Source organism: Phascolarctos cinereus, unplaced genomic scaffold (genome assembly GCF_003287225.1).
Source record: "Phascolarctos cinereus isolate Bilbo 61053 unplaced genomic scaffold, phaCin_HiC Scaffold_2;HRSCAF=192, whole genome shotgun sequence".
NCBI classification, from domain to species: domain Eukaryota; kingdom Metazoa; phylum Chordata; class Mammalia; order Diprotodontia; family Phascolarctidae; genus Phascolarctos; species Phascolarctos cinereus.
The window spans coordinates 176,344,316-176,363,089 of NW_027555625.1; positions in this window are offsets into that span (position 1 = coordinate 176,344,316).

The window sequence follows — 18,774 nt, forward strand, 5'->3', positions numbered from 1 at the left end:
AGTAAATTTACTTATCCAGTGCCATATCAAACTACCAAAGAATTATTTTATAGAACTAGATAAAATAATAAAATTCATCTAGAGGAATAAAAGGTCAAGAATATCAAGGGAATCTATGAAAAAAAGTGAAGGAAGATGGCCTGCAATATATGATGTCACTATACAACAAAGTGGTAATCATCAAATCAGTGTCACAGTAGAAATAGAGTGACTGATCAATGGAATAGATTAGGTACTCAATATACAGAAGTAAGTGGCAACAGTAGTTTAGTGACTAGGAAATCCAAAGATCCCAGCTACTGGGGCACGAACTCACTGTTTGACAAAAAAAAAAAAAAAAGACAGGAAAAAAAAACAGAAAAAAAAACCTGGGAAGCAGTCTGGCAGAAACTAGGCATAGACCAACATCTCATACTGTATAGCAAGATGAACTCAAAATGGGTATAATATTTGGACATAAAAGAGGATGTCATAAACAAATTAGGGAAAGGTGGGGAGAAATCACCTGTCAAATGTATGGATAAAGGAAAAATTCGTGATTCAACAAGAGTTAGAAAGGATCACAAGAAGCAAAAGAAATAATTTTGATTACATTAAATTAAAAGTTTTTGCACAAGTAAAGTCAATACAGCCAAAATTAGAAATAAAGAAGGAAATTTTTAGGAAATTGTAAAGCAAGTTTCTCTGATAAAGGTCCCATTTCTCAGATATATAGGGGACTGAGTTAAATTTATAAAAAATAAGAGCTACTTTCTAACTAGTATATTGTCAAAAGATAAGAACAGGCAGTTTTCAGAAAAAGAAACTAAAACTATCCATAGTTTTATGAAAAAATGCTCTAGATCTCTAATAATTAGAGAAACACAAGTTAAAACAACTCTGAGATACCTCCTTGCACCCATCAGATTGGCTAACATAACAGAAAATAAAAATGACAAATGCTGGAAGGGATGTAGAACAACAGGTACACCAATATACTGTTTGTGGAGTTGAGAACTCGTCCAACTATTCTGGCAAAGAATTTGGAGCTATCTCCAAAGGGCTATAACATTGCATATCCTTTGACCCAGCTATACAAAACTACTAAGTCTTTATCCCAAAGAGATCAAAGAAAAAGGAAAAGGATCCATATACACAAAAAATATTTTAGCAGTTTTTTTTTATGGTGACAAAGAATTGGAAACTGAGGGGATCTTCATCAATTGTGGAACGGCCAAGCAAGTTGTGGCATATAATTCTGATGAAATACTATTGTGCTATAAGAAATTATGAGTAGGATTCAGAAAAAAAACCTGGGAAGAAATATAGACTGATGCAAAATGAAGTGAGCAAGATTAGGAGAACATTGTACACAGTAACAGCAATATTGTAACAATAATCAACTGTTAAAGACTTAGTTACACTGATCAATACAATGATCCATGGCAATTCCAAAGAACTCATGATGAAAAATGCTATCCACTGTTAGAGAAAGTACTGCTGAACTTTGAGTGCAGATTGAAGTGCATTTCTTCTTTATTTATCTTACTTTTTTTCACAGTGTGACTAATGTGGAAATGTTTTGCATGATATGTATAATCATTATTGTATTTCTTACCTTCTCAATGGGTGGGGAAGGGGAGAAGGGAGGGAGAGAATGTGGAACTGAAAATAAAATTTTTAAATAAAAAAATAACAAATGAAATAGATAAGCCTTCCATCTATACCTTTATCCAAGTTACTGATTAAAATGTTAAACTATACAGGGCCAAGCCCAGACCTCAGAAATATGCCATAGGAGTCCTCTTTCCATGTTGACTTTGAGTTGTTAATAACTACTCTTTGGGACTAGTTATTTGATCACTTCCAAAGTCACCTAACTATACTATTTCTGTGTGTGTGTGTGTGTGTGTGTGTGTGTGTGTGTGTGTGTGTGTGTGTGTGTATGTATGTATGTGTATAAACACACAAATGTATGTATAGGATGGATAGATATTTACATACACATTTTCTAGATTTTAAACTATAGCGCTATTTGTTTATATGTATGCATGTATACATATATTATATATAGATATATGTATACATACATACAGAAAGAGACACACACACACAGGAGAGAGAGAAAGAGAGAGAGAGAGAGAGAGAGAGAGAGAGAGAGAGAGAGAGAGAGAGAGAGAGTCTATAAGAAAATCATAAGAGACTGTCAAATGTACTACTAAAATGTAGGTATACTTAATCTGCAGGTTTTTATTTAATCTTCTATCCTAATGACTCTGTCAAGCTTTTTGTAATCATTACTTCCTTTTCCAGGTGTACAGTATCCATTCCCTTTAAAATATATTCTGAAATTTTGCCAGGATTTAAAATCAAGCTTACTGTCCTTTAATGCTCAGATTCTATCTTCTCTCCATTTTGAGAAATCTAAATATTTGTCCTTCTGCAGGCCTATAGTAATTCTACCATTACTCAAACCTTCATATCTAACATAAAGGTACTGATACAGGGGCTAGAATAACCTATTTGTGTCTTGTATTTAGATATGTGGTGACGAACTGGATTCAGTTTAAGGGGAGCCTTCCTCTAACTAGGGGGATTAGATTCCATTTTCTCACATTCATTAAACCCATACTCAAGTGTCCAGTGTTTTTTTTTTTGTCTGAAGTCTAGGGCTTCCCCAAATAGAGGGAATAAGAAAAGAGAAACATATTATATGATGTGAAGTGGGCAGGGGACAGATAATTTATTCCTACACAGAAAAGGAATGGTGAGAATACAAGAATCATAATATACATTAACCAAATAATTAGAACAGAATTTATAACTTATAACTATAGTTATAATTAGTTGGAAGGCTAATACTTTAAGCTTCATCAAAATATAATGTAGTTGTAGAATACCTCTAATTTGACAACTCCACAAATTTGACATTTTATCTCAGTAGTAGGCATCATTTGATGCTTCCTGGCATTCATCTACTGGTGAAATGGACTAAACTTGGCCCTTTCCAAGTAATGATCAAATTATCCGTTGTAGAATAACTTCTCCTGTCAATAGCCATTGCTGCTCTGATATATAATACTGCCATCTATGTGCAGGACTTCCTGACCTTTTCAGAAACTCTCTAGGTTTCTGCCAATCTTAGTCATATCCAATTTTCCTGAAAACAAGAAAGAACAAAGAAAGGAAAAATTATCCCAGGGTCCCAGCACAAATTCACTTGGTTAAGTTCCTTCAACATCAACTACATTTCCAACTCACCACTCCATTCCTAAGCTTCCACAAAGTAGACTGAAAATCAATAGAGAATATCTGTGCATACTCTGTACAATCAACCAGGAAGGACAAATCCAAGCATATACCATCACCCTTTTACACCAATATCAGTGATATTAGTTATGAAATCACACTCAATAATTCTTTTAGTGCCCTATGATATAATTCATCTGAGCCTAATGACTTGAATTCATCAAGTGCTGTAATAAGTGGTCTGCTAAGTACTGCTCTATTTTTAGTATCAATTCTCTATTAGCCATTTTTGTTTTTACTTTTCCAGTCCATTCCTCTTGGCAAAGGAAACTAAATAAGAGTTATGTAGTTCTTCTCTCCATCATTCATTATGCACATTGGGGGTAAGGGGAGAGGAAGAGAAAGGAAATAACTACTCCTATTTCCCCATACTCTTCTCATGGCATCTGTGGTATTGATCAATTAATTGATCATCAAACATTTTTAAGGTTTTATTATGTGTCTGGTGCTCTTATTATGTGCTAGGCAATAGAGATATAAAGTCAAAACTTAAATAGTGCTTACTTCAAAGATTTGCATTCTATCAAGTAAAGATATATTATAAATATAAGGTAATTTCAAGATAAGGGACTAGTGGCTGAAAGGATTATTAAAAGCCTCACATGAGAAATGGCACTTAATCTCTGAAGAAAACTAAGGAGTCTTAAAAGGAGAGGTGAAGATGGAGTACATTCTAGGCATGGGAGACAGCCTAAAGCAAAGGCATGGAGATTGGAGATGGAACTGTATGTGTGAGCAACAATAAGGCCAATATGGCTCCACCAAAGGAAGTGTGAAGGGAATTAATTTGATATAGTCCTGGATAGGTGGAGAGAGATCTAACTTCTTGATTGTTTTTCACATGCAAGGCTTTATAACCCAGGATCTACGATATTGTTAATTATGGGAAATGCTCAATTAGCATAAAATACAATAAGGTTTATGTACATCATTAAATATACATTGAACTAATTTTATTAATATAATCAAATACCTCTTGAGAATAATCCTATACTCCTCACCTCCCATATCCCATCAGTCATCAAGTCTTACTGATTCAACCATCTTAGTCTCTCCCATCGGTCCCCTTCTCTCTACTTAACCACCATTTTAGGGCACCACCCTAGTTCAGGCCCTCATCACCTCTTCTGTAGATTGCAATAGCCTTATAATTGTTTTTACTTATTCAAATTTACCCCATTCCCTAATCTATCTTTCAAATAGCTATCAAATTCCTGAAGTACAGGTCGGACCATGTCTCTCTTCAGCATAGGAAGCTTCAATGGCTTTCTGTTGCCTGTAGGATAAAATACAGACTCCTCTGTTTGACATATGAAGCTCATCACAGCATGGCTCCAACTTATTTTTCCAGGCTGATTTTATACAACTCCTCCTCACACATTCTACATTTCAGTCAAACTGACTTAATTGTTATACCCTCTTAGATAATTGATTTTCTGTCTTAGTGTCTTTGCATTAGTGTCATTTGCATAGAGTCTTCTCCTCCCAGACTTGGAGTATTCTCCCCCTAACTTCCACCTCTTGAAATGATCAGCCTTCTTCAAGATTTAGGTCGTATGTCAACTCCTGCTTACTGATTAAGCTCCTGAAAGCTGAGATTCTTTCAGTGTTTTGTCATTATATCCATCTTACCTAGCATAGCGTATGTCACATAGATGAAGCTTAATAAATGTTTGTTCAGCTGAATTAGCAAACTCTTATACACATGTACTCCATCTCCATAGTGTGCTCCTCATCTGATATTTTATCTACTAACATCTTTTTTAAATGAAGTTTTAAATATGAAGAGTCCAGAGAAATACTAATCCTAATTGTCAAATCAAATCCAATGATCTTTTTTATAACCCTCCTTTTCCCTGACTTCTTAGCAGATTAACATCGTTAATCATTCTTCCTCCTTGAAATTCTCTTCCCTCTGGGTTTTTTGGATGCCACTTTCTCCTGGTTCTCCTCCTACCTAACTGATCTCTTCTCTGTCTCCTTTGCTGAATCCTCTTCAAGATCACATTCTCTTAGAAGGGAGGGCAGATTAAAGGAAGGGGTATACAGAATGCATGCCTTCTTGGTGTGGGGGAAGGGATGAGATGGGGAGAAAATTTGGAACTCAAAATCTTGTGGAAGTGAATGTTGAAAACTAAAAAGATATACATTGATTTTTAAAAAAAGGGGAAAAAAAAAGATCACACTCTCTAACCATAGATGTCCCTTCAAGATCTTGTCCTGGGTCCTCCCCTCTTCTCCCTCTATACTACACTTCATTTGTTGGTCTCATCAGCTCCCATGGATTTAATGATAATCTTTATGCTGATGATTCTCAAATCTACATATCTACTCCAAACTCTGCTGACCTTCAGTCTTTCATCTCCGATTATCTTTTAGAAATCTTGAACTAGATGTCCAGTAGACATCTTAAAATCAACATGTCTAAAATGGAACTCATCTTCCCTTAAATCCTGTCACCATCTAGATTGTATTACCATAGTGGGGTGTAGGTGTGTTCAGGGAAGACATACCTCTGGTGTGACGGCTGCTGAGCCATTTTCAGGGCTGCTTTCCACCTTTGGTGTCCACCTATTCCATCTAACTTTCACCTGTGGCTCCAAGAAGCTGTAGCATGCACAGCAGCTATACCCTTGTAAATCATTTCGGCAGATGGGCTAATTCAGGTTGAGGGTAACCAAGGGGTCTCAAACCCTTTTGTGGGTTGGAGGTGTATACCCCAAGCATGTAAAGACTTCCCCTGGTAGAAAGGGAAGATGAAAACAATTTGTTCCAGAGGCCACGAAGGCAGCTGAAGCAGGTGCTGTGGAGACCTTAGAGCTTGGTTAGACATTGAAGATGCCAAGGTCATCCTCTTCATCTTGAACCATCACCAGTCATCTTGATTCTGTCTTGCCATTGGACTGTGATGACTCTGGAAGAGAGAGTGGGGCTGATAATTTCATGCAATTCTGCCTCACTTAAATTCAGTTTATGCATGAAGCAAAATATATCATCCATGGACTATTTGTGCCTGACCTGTGGTAGAACACTGAGCTTGTAATGGTCTGATCAGCCATAGTAGGACACACTGAAACTTGACTCTAGCATAGTGAGGTCATTTTGGTCCTCTTCAAGAATGAAGGACAACAACCAACCAACCATAGTGGGCAACACAATTCTTCTAGCCATTCAATATAGGAGTTACCCTGGATTCCTCACTATCTCTCATTGTGCCCACCACCACCCATATCCAAACTGTTGCCAAGGCCTGTTGATTTCACCTTTGCACCATCTCTTGACTATATGCCATTCTCCTCTCTGATACTACCACCACTCTATTGCAAGCCTTTATCTCATATCTGGATTACTTCAATAGCCTGATGATGGGTCTGCCTGCCTCAGGTCTTACCCTAGTCCAGCCCATCCTCCCTTCATCCACTAAAGTTATTTTCCTAAAGTGTAGGTCTGATCATGTCATCCCCCCCAACCCCAACTCAATAAACCCCAGTGGCTCCCTGTTGCCTGCAGGATCATATTAAAAATCCTTTGTTTGGTATTCAAAGCTTTCATAATCTAGCCCTCTGCTACCTTTTTAGTCTTCTTATGACTCAGTCCCCACTACATGCAATTCAATACGGTGATGCTGCCTTCCGGCTGTTCCACAAACAAGACACTCCATCTCTCAGCTCCTAGCTTTTTTCCTGGCTGTCCCCCATGCCTAGAATACTTTATTTTCTTCACTCTGCCCACTGACCTCACTGGTTTCATTTAAGTCCCAATCAAAATATCATTTTTATTTTATTGGAAGTCTTCCCAAACTCTATCAATTGTGCTAATTATTCTCTTTCTTAATTATTTTTTATTTAACCTATATATAATTTGGTTTGTATGTATTTATTTGCATGTTATTTTCTCTGTTAGATTGTAAGTTCCTTGAAGGAAAGGGTTGTCTGACTTTTTTGCATCCTTAGCACTTAGCACATTATAAATGTTCAATAAATGTTTACTGATTTGTTAATTCATTTATATGAATTGACTTAAAGTGAAGTGAGTAGATATAGGAAAACAATATATACAATGTCTGAAACAATGTAATTGGAAAGAACAATAACAAAATGGAAAATGAACACTGTCTAATTATAATGGCTAAGCTTGATCCAGAAGAAGAAATGAGAAATGAGAAAATGAACCTCTCCTCTTTTCCGAATTTGGAGACTAGGAGTATGTACTCTCATTGCATATACTCTCAGACTCAATAGATGTATTTGTTTGTTTTGTTGCCCTACTTTGCCCCCCCCATATTCTCTTTCACATTTTTGCTATAAGTCACCTAGGTAAGAGAGGGGAAAGGATACATATGGAAATAAAGTTTGTGTGAAAACAAAATTGTCAATAAATTTTAAAGTATGGGTTTAAAAATTTAAAAAAACTTTTAAAGTATTAACTGTTGGATAAGCGATATGTCATAGACTTTAGATATTAACCAAGAATTATTAGAATGGAACTAAAGGGAGTCTCATGAATAGCTCTGGAATCTGATATACTATATTCAAATCTTGCCTGTAAAACAGTCTAGTTCTGTGACTATGGACAAATCATTTAATCTCCCTGATTCTCAATTTCCTAATCTGTAAAATGAAGAAGCTGGACTAGGTGGCCTTTGAGGTCCCTTCCAACTCTGATCTATTCTTCCTGTTTTCCACATTCTAAAGGAAAAAAAACCTTCTAGTTGCAATAGCACATTGTATATTTTATGTTGGACCAATTTTGTGACTATGTTTCATCACTATTTAATAAATCTGAGTTTAAGATTGCATGCAAAAGATAGACCTGCCTTTCAACTCAATAAAAGAAGCTGATTTGTGTGGTAAAATATTTAAGGAATACAGGCTGGAGCTACAGTAAGAAACAGAAAATGTGGAAACTCAGAAGAGTGGCATACATAGAAGGTGAATAGCATTCAGGTGGGAGAAGATCCTTAGGAAGGGCAATCTTTGAGGATGGGAAAAATATTGAAGGAACTTTTCATTCTCCCACCACAGCATGAGAGCAAGAAGTGCCTGAAAGAAGCACTAAAAACAGAATGAAGGAGAAAGGTTCCAGAAGAATGACAAAGGCAAACTCTGGAAACTGAATAGTAGCCTTGCCTCTAGAAAAGTAAATGAGGAAAATGGTTTCTGTTACCTGTGTGATCTGGAGCAAGTCTTCCCTTCTCTGGGCCTTAGTTTCCACCTCTGAGAATGAAAGTACTTGAACTAGATGATATCTAGTATCTCTTTCTACTCTTAATTTCATTATTCTAGAATCCACAGAATCATGGACTCAGAATTTCAGAATTTTAACTCAGAGTTCATCAACTTCCTGAATAATAATTTCCTCTACAACATACCTAATAAGTGATCATCCAGTCTTAGTTTGAAGATCTTTATTGAAGGTGAACCCATTGTCTTTTGATATAGTCCCTTCCATTTTGGGATAGTTCTAATAGGATGGTTTTCTTTGCGTTAAGCCTAAATTTGACTCTTTTCTCCTTCCACCAATAGGTAGAGCAGTGATTTAGGTGTAGTTGCAGGAAGGCAGTACTAAAGCCACAACATCTACCCGAGTACTTCTCCATACTTGCTAAGTTCTAAGGTCACCTGTACATACATACAGTGTTAGCTTTCGGGAGCATGGGGGGAGCGGAAAAGTATTCACTAAAACCTAAATATCAGGGAGATCTGGAAGAGGTGCTACTGAAAGTGAAGTAGTTTCCCCCCCCCCATATGTCATCCAAAGGACTCTTTTGTGCTTATAGAGCAAGTCTTTGGGTCTGAATCATGAAAGAAATAAAATAGATTGAAGGCTATGGGCTATTTCATAAAAACACTAAATCCACTTTCCCACAGAGAAGTGGATACCAAACTATAGTAATTCAACAGATAAATAGCAGGTAGTAGTACAATGAAAAAGGCTCATCAGTGACACTGTCAGTTTTGTAGGGGAATATCAAGTGGGAGCTTTAGAAACAGAGAGATGTTCCAACAGCAGTATGAGTTAAAGAAACTGAATTCTCTAGACTATGCATGCTTTCTCCTCTGACAATGATTTATACAACTATGGGAGACAATTCTCCTTTGTGTCTGAGTATGACTTTTTTTGTTATTAGTCTTGTTACTGTATATAATTAAATGTCTTTGCTTTGAATTAATATGTTTCCTGGTTTATTTTGGTTAAAAAATAAAAGCACCAGATAGAGTCTCATGAGGTATGATTTTGAGTAAATACTGATCCAGAGAGCATTTTAACCTGGGTGTACAAAAGCTCACAATGAAAAGGAGCTTAGGCTTCACATCCATGATGTCTCTGTCCCCTAGAGCCAAACATAACAAGTTTAGTCAAATGATAGCCATTCAAATGCATGAAGACATTTGTCATCTTCCCCTGATCCTACTACAATCACATATTGACACTTTTGAACCCTAGACTCTTTCCACAATTTGCCTCCTTCCCTTTAATCAGGTGCTGCTGAAAAGAGTTGGGGAAAAACCAGTAAACCATGATGACTGGGCCTATTACAAATGTATGTCCTCTAATCTCAACTGAACATTACTGAAGTGATGCAAACACTGTATTCCTCCATACTATGCTACCCTCTACAGTGGCTGTTCCATACCTTTTCATCTCTTCACGACCCTCTCTTGGAACCCAAGTATGATGGAATAGAACAAAAATAGAAGGGAACCCATGCCTTGGTGCCATCCGCTGAAAGTGAGTGTAACATGAATGAAGAACTATATAAGGAGAACCAGAAGAGACTAATATACTAAAAACCTAGAGAGAAGAGAGCATCCAGGAGGAAAAGGTGATCACCAGTGTTAAAGACTGCAGAAATATAAAGATTTAGGAAAGGCCATTAGACTTCGCAATTCAGTTATCACCGATAACTTTGGAGAGATGTTTCAGTTAGAAGATGAGGTTGGAAGCTAGGTCATAGAGGCTTTAGAAATGAATTAGAAGAGAAGAAGTGCAAATATTAATTGTAGACTGCTTTCTTAAGGAGTTTAGTTGAGAAATGAAGAACAAATATTGGACAATAACCATGAAGGATGGTCAGATCAGTTGAGAATTTTTTAAAAAATACAATAGAGGTATAGGAATGTTTATAGGTAGAAAGGAGCCAGTAGGGAAGGTTAAAATAAGAGAGGACTTATAGTGGAGGCATTTTCTTTTTGGAAAAGTGAGGAAGGGGTGGGGTCTAGGGCAAATATTAAGGGGTTTGCCTTGGCAAGAAAAAGAAGGGTTACATCTTCACCTGAGACCATAATGATTCAATAATCATTGAATGAGATGCCTGAGTGATGTGAGATGTGGAGAAAGGGAGAAGAGAGCTAGCAGAAAGTGGACTTTTTTTTTTAGTGAAGTATATATTGACTTGCATTTAGTTTTTACTCCATTAAAACTTCTTGAGTTTTAACTCTAAGGCCATTGGCTAAATCTTTTGGTCAAGGCAAATGATGAGATCAAATATTAATGGCTCATAAGAGTGAATAATCTTCCAGTATTCTTATGGACAAATGGGTTCTGAGCTATCTTAGGGACAATATGTGTTTCCAATCCTGTCTTCTGAGCCCATATTCCAATAATCACAGAATTTCAGAATTAAAAGGAATCTCAATGGCTGTGTAGTTTCACCCATACTCAAAAATAATCCCTACTGTTGCATACCTAACAAATGGACATCTAGTTTCAACTTGAAGACCTCCAATGAGGAAGAACCTATCACTTCTCTAGTTGTAGTTAGAGAAGTATAAACACTGCCTATATCTTCATTATGTGCTTGAAGAGGACAATAGGTGGCTTGGAATACAAGAAAATATATCGATGGTCAGCAGCAGCTCTTAAATATGGAAACTGGCAACATCCTGTTATCCTCTTCTGCCATTTTGCATCATACATTCCTTTCCCTTTGGAATCCCCAAATCTTTGTGTTCCCTCCCCAGTAAAAGTTTTGATTTATCACTCCATTCATCATTCATCAAAGAAATACCTATTAAAGTGGGAACCCAAGAACTATGTCAGAATAGGAAGAAGTACACTGACATTGGGTGCTCAAATAAGGAAGAACTAGTATCTAATAAAATGCCTAGTGCCTTCCAAACCCAAGATACAGTGCAGTGATCTCTGCTGTCAAAGCAAGCCCTATACATATCAGGCCCGAGAGCTCACTAAGTCTGTTCCTGATCATGAGTCTTTCTTCTTGCTTAGATTAAATCAATAACTTTTGTTTGATAGCTTTTTATTACATCTGATCCCTATATGCAACACTTTCTTAACTAGAGCAAAAAGAACATAAAGATGACTCAGGTACAATGCTGATCTTATTTGTGAAACCCAAATTTTCTGGTAAATACCCTCCCACAGTCTTTGTTTATAGGGGCTTGGATTCTTGGAGGCTGATCAGATATTTTACAGAAGCATGTTATATAGTGTAGTAATTGCACAAACTAAGTGGTTGATAGCAGAAAGGAACCGCTGAAGATGGGAGAACTGAGGGTCCTTCATCACTACCCTCATCTCAAGAGGAGGGGAATGAAGGGTACCAGACTGAGTTGATTCATAGAATTATATAGTTGTGGTGGGTGGAGCCTCAGAAGTAATCTACTCTATCTCAATATAGAATTCTCAAATATTTATGACAGATGGTCTTTATAATTCCTGTGACCAGAGCTCCCAACTTCCTAGGATTACATATTGCACTACTGGAAATCTCTATTCACTAGAAAGTTCTTCCTCACAGTGGGCTAGAATCTGTCATTTTTATTCTCACCCATTGGTTGTCTGTCCTGTAATAACCCCAAAATAGTCTGTTCCCTTTTATCCATGATGGCTTTTCCAATATTTAGTGATATGGAACATATCTCCTCTAGGTTTTCTCTTGTCTCTATGACCATATCAATTTTTTTTTTTACCTACTCCTTACAGGACATAGTTTCCAGATGCCCCCCACTCATGGTTGCACACCTTCTATATGCATTCTACTTTGCCAACATACTTTCTAAATATGGTGCCTGGGACTGGGCATATTATTCCAGATGCTGTCAGAACAGATGGGGGGAGGCTGGGTTAAGGCAAAAGTATTTAATTTGAGGTTCATGGATAGATTTCAGGGGTCTGTGGATTTGGATAGGAAAAAAAAATAGAACTTTAGGGCAATTCACTATAATTAATTTCCTTTATAACCTCATGTATTTCCATGTTTGCATTAGACATCACTCTGAGAAAAGCATCTATTGGTTTCAACAGATTATCAACAAGACCTGTGATGCAAGATAGGTTAAGAACCCCCTAATGTAGAGGAATATAAGTGCAAACATAAAAACATCTAAGCAATATCCAGCAGCTACTAGAATCAGACTCTTTTTTATATTTAAAATTTTTTCTTTCAATTACATGTAAAAACAATTTTAATTTTTTTAAATGATTTTTGAGTCACAAATTCCTTCCCTTTCTCTCCTCACTCTTCCTTGAGAAGGCAAGCATTTTGATATAGATTATATTATGACTTTAAGTTCAATATGTTATATATTATATCACCTACTTGGATCTGCTTTCTTTCTACTTCTTTGCTACCACAAGAAGTGTGTTGCTATAAATATATTGACATATAGAGAACTTTTATTTTTAAAATTACTTCCTTGAAACAGTGGCTTCAAGGTCAGAACTCTAAGTCAAAGGGTTTTGGTCTATTTTTTTTTGAGAATTCAAGATCAGATGTTGCTGAATGTGACTGTAGATAAATATCCCTGCCCCCTTTGCCTTGCCTATCTTCTAGTCCTAAATCTGGAACTGAAAACTTCTCAGCCTAATTTTTGAATTTCAAACATGCCTTTGTATCCATGACTCCTAACTTCTTCTGGCACAGATTAGTCAGTTTCCCACAGCATGACTACTAAGTCCCCTGAGGACTTTATGGTTTGCCCTGATGACCTACAGAGAAGGAAAGGAAATTAATGTTTATTAAGGATCTACTACCTGTCAGGAACTGTGTTATGCATGTACTACACATGTATGTATAAATGTACGCATATATGTATACATTATATATGCATGTATACATGTATAGTACATCAATATCTCAGTTGATCCTTACAGCAATCCAGCGAGGTAGGTGCTATTATTATCCCCATTTTGAAATTGATGAAACTTAGACAAAAGTTAAGTGACTTGCTCAGGATCACGTAACTATTAACTGTCTGAGGCTGAGTTTGAACTCAAGTCTTCTTGTTGGAAAGGGATATGTTTCTTTTTAGTGTTATAACTCACAATCACCCACAGATGTATTTTCCACTATGATTATGAGTTGAATTTGTCAACTGGATACAATTAACTTTGAGAAAGGTACTTTACAAAGTTGGAGCAGTAAGAACATCTGGTACAAAGCATCCCCCCTCTAAGGTCCTACCAGTACATGAAGAGTCCAGGGCAAAGTGAGCTCTGGTTTAGAAAGCATATATGGTTCCTGAAAGTCTGTTTCTTGAGATCATCAAGATATTCCCCTTAGGTATGGGGTGGTTTCTTCTGGGCTCTTGGTAGAGCTTCTTTGTGACATCTGTGTGCTTTACTGCATAAATCACTGGCCTTGGAGTCAGGAAGACCTGAGTTCAAATCTTGCCTAAGACCTTTATTAGCTTGTGACCCTAGGAAAATCATTTAACCTTTCCTAGTCTCACTTTTCTCATCTGCAAATGAGGATAATAATAACATCTCCCTCTTAGGGTTGTTGTGAAGATGAAATGAATATTTCTAAAGTGCTTTGTGAACCTTATCATACTATAGTTATTATTATAGCTATTTTTGTTGTGAAGATGAAATTAAATATTTGTAGAGTTCTTGGCAAACCTTAACATGCTATGGCTATCATTATAGCTATTATCAGAGGTGTTAATCTGTGTCTAATGTGTCCCAATGTAGTCATTGCCCTCAGCTATTCCAAGGACACTGTTAGGATGCCAATGGGAAGATGTGAACTCCTCCATACCTCCCTAGTTGGGGTTAGGTGGGAGGAGGCTGAGGCCCTCTGCTCCTCCCTATCCCAATATAGTACCTTCTCAAAGGCAATTCCTTGTCTCCTCTCTACTATCACATGTGTACTTGGCTTCAAATCTCTCTTGGGGCCCATGCTGGCTTGATATTTTATAGATGATCTCTAAGGTGTGACCAAGTGTCCTCTGCCAACCCAAATACTCAATGACTCATCACAGACTTCTAAACTAAAGTATCTTTTCACAGTTAGTTAGAATGCTTTGATTAATTTGATTCAGTGGAGACCCTTTTCCACCTGGTTAAGGCATGAGGCATTTTATTTCTTACTTTGTGTGGGTGGGGTAATTTGATTGATTTACTCAACTGGCCCTTTTACACTTTTAAATGGCAAAAGAATAATGCCTTTTCACTTAATTACCCAAATATCTGGTGTCTAATCTTGAATCCTTGCCAAGGCAATTCATTTGAGAGGTAAGAAGAAACTGGGAGACATAATTATGATATAATGGAGAAGCAAGTTGGATTTGGAGTTTGAAGACTTGGGTCCAATCTTCTGTTACTTACTACCTAATGTGACCTTGAGTAAGTTTCTCCATCTGTGAAATAAATGGCTTGGGCAAAAGGTCTAAAGCATTTAAGATTCCTTCCAAAGCCAAATCTATGCTCCTATGGTCCTACAATTCAGGAGGACACAGCAGGGCACGTTCCACTGAGGAATGCCTGATTCTCAGCTTTTATTTGTTTTTTCCTTCCATCCTGTTCATGTTCTTCCCCTTTTCTCCCCCTACTACACTCTCAATATCTGTCCTTTTTGATATTTTAACCATCCCCCTTCTGAGGCCTTTGACGTTTGTTCATGATTGCTAAATCCTGGTGTTCTAGGTACTTGCTTATGATACATCCTTGGCTTCTGGCTTCAATAGTGTTAACTCCTGGGACTGTTTCATTTTCATATTCTCAGCATCCATTCTAAGCACTTAATAAATATGTAGTGATTTTAATTTAATTGAAATAATTGATTCCTTTCTCATTCTTTTTGTGCTATTACTGACCCAGGGCCCTGAAGTCAGAATTTCTCTCTTGACTTTTCTAAGATTCTTTGAATTATAGAGTAGGAAAGAACTTTAGAGATCATCTAGTCCAGGGGTTCTTAGAGTTTTCTGTGTTACAGATGCTTTTGGATATCTTTGGACCCCTTCTCAGAATTTTTTTTTTTTTAATAATTGAGGAAAATGCTAAATTTCACTTAGAGGTTAGTAAAAATAAAGATCTACCTTCTTTCTCCCATCTAAGTTTATGGATCCCTTGAAATCTATCTATGAATTCCAATCCACTGGCCCCAGGTTGAGAATTTCCTAATGTAGTCCAACATCCTCATTTAACAAATTGGGAAACTAAGGTACAGAGAAGGGGAATGATGACAAATATGACATAGAAGTAAGTAGCAAAACTGGGGATCCATCCAGGTCTTCTGACTCTAAATCAAGTATTCTTTATATTGTGTAATACTAACATCATTAGTGTCACTCTACTTTTTAGCCTGTTTTGAGACTAGAGAATCTCTGTGGCCCCTTCTACCTATCGACTACAGGACTCTTCCGACTTCTGCTGCCAAAGCTGCCATAGTTTCGTTAGATTTTCCCACTGCAACACTACTTGGTATTCACATGGTCACTTGTAAAGAACAGGCTACAGACAGAACAATGAAGTTATCTCCCCACTCTTCTCTATCAATACCCTCTCAGCCTTTATGAGAGCAACAACCTCATAGTCCACCTCCTCCTTTCATTTAATTGCCCAGATGTATGCTGGAATTCTCTCTCTTGTCAAAAGCAGAGAAGCTAATCATGTTTTGACTTGCCTTAATGTCAATTTCCTCTTTTCAAAGATAGAAGAACCAATGAGAGAAACTGTTATTATGGAGTTGATCCTGCTCCATGGATAAACTGGTGGTTGTGGTAGAAATGATAAAAATCTTGAGAGGAAGTGATGGTTCCATTTTAAAATTTGTGAGAGAGGAGAATAAAGGTACCCTAAATGTTGGGAAATCAAACTGTAAAAGGTTCAGAGGAAGGATCATAGGATTATAGAATTAGTGCTAGAAGGGACCTTAGAGACCATCTAGCCCAACCCCCTCATTTTACAGGTGAAGAAACCAAGGCCTAGAAAATTTAAGTGATTTGTCCAATGCTCAGGTAGTAAGCAAGGGACGGATCTAGGATTAAAATTCAGGTCTAATTCCATATCTAATACTCTTTTCACTCTACCATACTATGTCCCCGTAGGAACCCATGGACTAAAATTCTACAGAAAAGATCAGCTCAGAAGGGATGGAATGCCGTAAGAAGGAAACTTGGAAAACACTAATGATTCCTATAAGACAGAATCATTCAATAAGCATTTATTAAATACCTATTATGTGTCAAGCATCATGCATTGCATCTGATGTAGATAAATAAGGAACTCATTGAGGTAGATTTTTAAAAATTTGATTTATTTTATTCTGAACTTAAGAAATAAAATATGCATTTCCATAACATAGTAGAATAATAAAAATAAAAAAGATGATTGTACGTGAAACTGCAAATCTATTATGTACAACTTGCTATTCCTTTTAGACATATAATAAAGTTATCATTTAACTTTTGTTCTTATTCCTTTTTTTTCTTTTCTCCCCCCCATCCCTGCCCTGGAGATGACTACATTTTTTTTTTGGCTAGGCAATGGGGTCAAGTGACTTGACCAGGGTCACACAGCTAGTAAGTGTCAAGGTCTGAAGTTGAGTTTGAACTCAAGTCCTCCTGAATCCAGGGCCAGTGCTCTATCTACTGTGCCACCTAGCTGCCCCTTGAGATGACAATTAAAAACAAATGTGTGCATACATATATATATATATATATGTACAATTCTTCTATATACTTCTATTTATCAGTTCTTTCTCCAGATACAAATAGTGTCTTCATTCGTATGTCCTTTGATGTAGTTTTTTTTTTTTAAGATATGTACAGAAGATGACAGCAAGATTAGAGAACACAAAATACAATATACAAAGGAAGGGAATACAAAAGCCTGGCACTATCCTTTAATGAGAGATGAGGGGTACTAAAGTTTAGAATGAGCTAAACCTATTAGAGATATTAGGAAAACAGAATGGATTTTACTTTTCTTAGGATGGTTTATAGTTATATTAGGGAGAAGCTGAGAATCAAAAGAAATAGAACCTCTGCTTCAGGTGGATAGAACAATGATCATATACAACAGACTGAAAATAAAATAGGATGCTTCTTGTTTTTCTTTTATTTTCTATGTCATAAGAAAACACAGGTGTTATAGTTGATTCAAAGGACTTTATGGCAGAAAAGAAATTAGACTTAAGGTCACAGAACAAAATCTGAAAGTGACATCAGAGACTATATAATGCAGTTTCCTCACTTTATAAATGAGAAAGTGAAGCATAGGGAAATTAAATGGCTTGCCCAAGTTCATGCAGGTTGTAAACATCAGAGACAGGACTTGAACCCAGGTACTCTGACTCTTTCTGTTGTGTCACTTGCTCTGCTTAGCTCTAGAGGACAACACTCCAATAATTAGAGATTAGTCTATTAGACTCTAATATGTGGATTACGGATTAGAGTCTAATCTATAAGTCACAGGCATTTATCAAGCACCTTGTATGGCCCTGCACTAGGAGTACAAGTACATATAATAGAACAGTCCCTACTACAAGGATTTAGAATCAAAGAATTATTAACTTTTGAGCTAGGAGAGACTTCACTTTACAGATGAGGAAACTGAGCTCCGAGGTAAGGATTTCCTCACTCACATGAATAGTAAACAGAAAAGCAAGGATTCAAATACAGGTTTCTAATACAAGATCCATTGCTTTTTCCATTACACTAAGCAACGGTTGGAAGCTTCAAATAGTGTAACTGACTACTGTCGCCTGCTACTAAGTGTTACATCAAATGGAGGAGTCCGCAGTAAAGCGAGTCAGCGAAAGACTGAGCCATTTATTGTTCTGAGGGTTTGGGTTATATAGTGAAAGCTAACAATCATCCCCGAGGTGTTCCCATCATTCTTACGTGACCAATCCCAGCCCTTATGCATATCCTTAATTATTCACACCTGCTTGCCATCAAGGTTCAAGGGGCAGAGTATTCTAACCCCTTCCAGGCACGGGAAATTGGTGAACCAAATATTCTGAATAATTATGCCTTTATGGGTAGGAAAAGGAAAGAGTTAAGCTCTAACCTAAATTTCTTATCCCATATTAGATTCTTCAGCTCTGGCCCTCAACAACTATAAACACTGTGAGATAAGAGGGGAAAGCAATGGGAACCATTGACCTTAAAGGGGCTCTAAGGTGGCTAGAACTTGCTGAAAGGCAAGTCTCTTCTCTCTTCCTCAGTTTGCCAGATGGATTCTTTCTGGAGAACCAGGAAGTGTTTTTTTAATTATTATGTTATTTATTCCATTAAT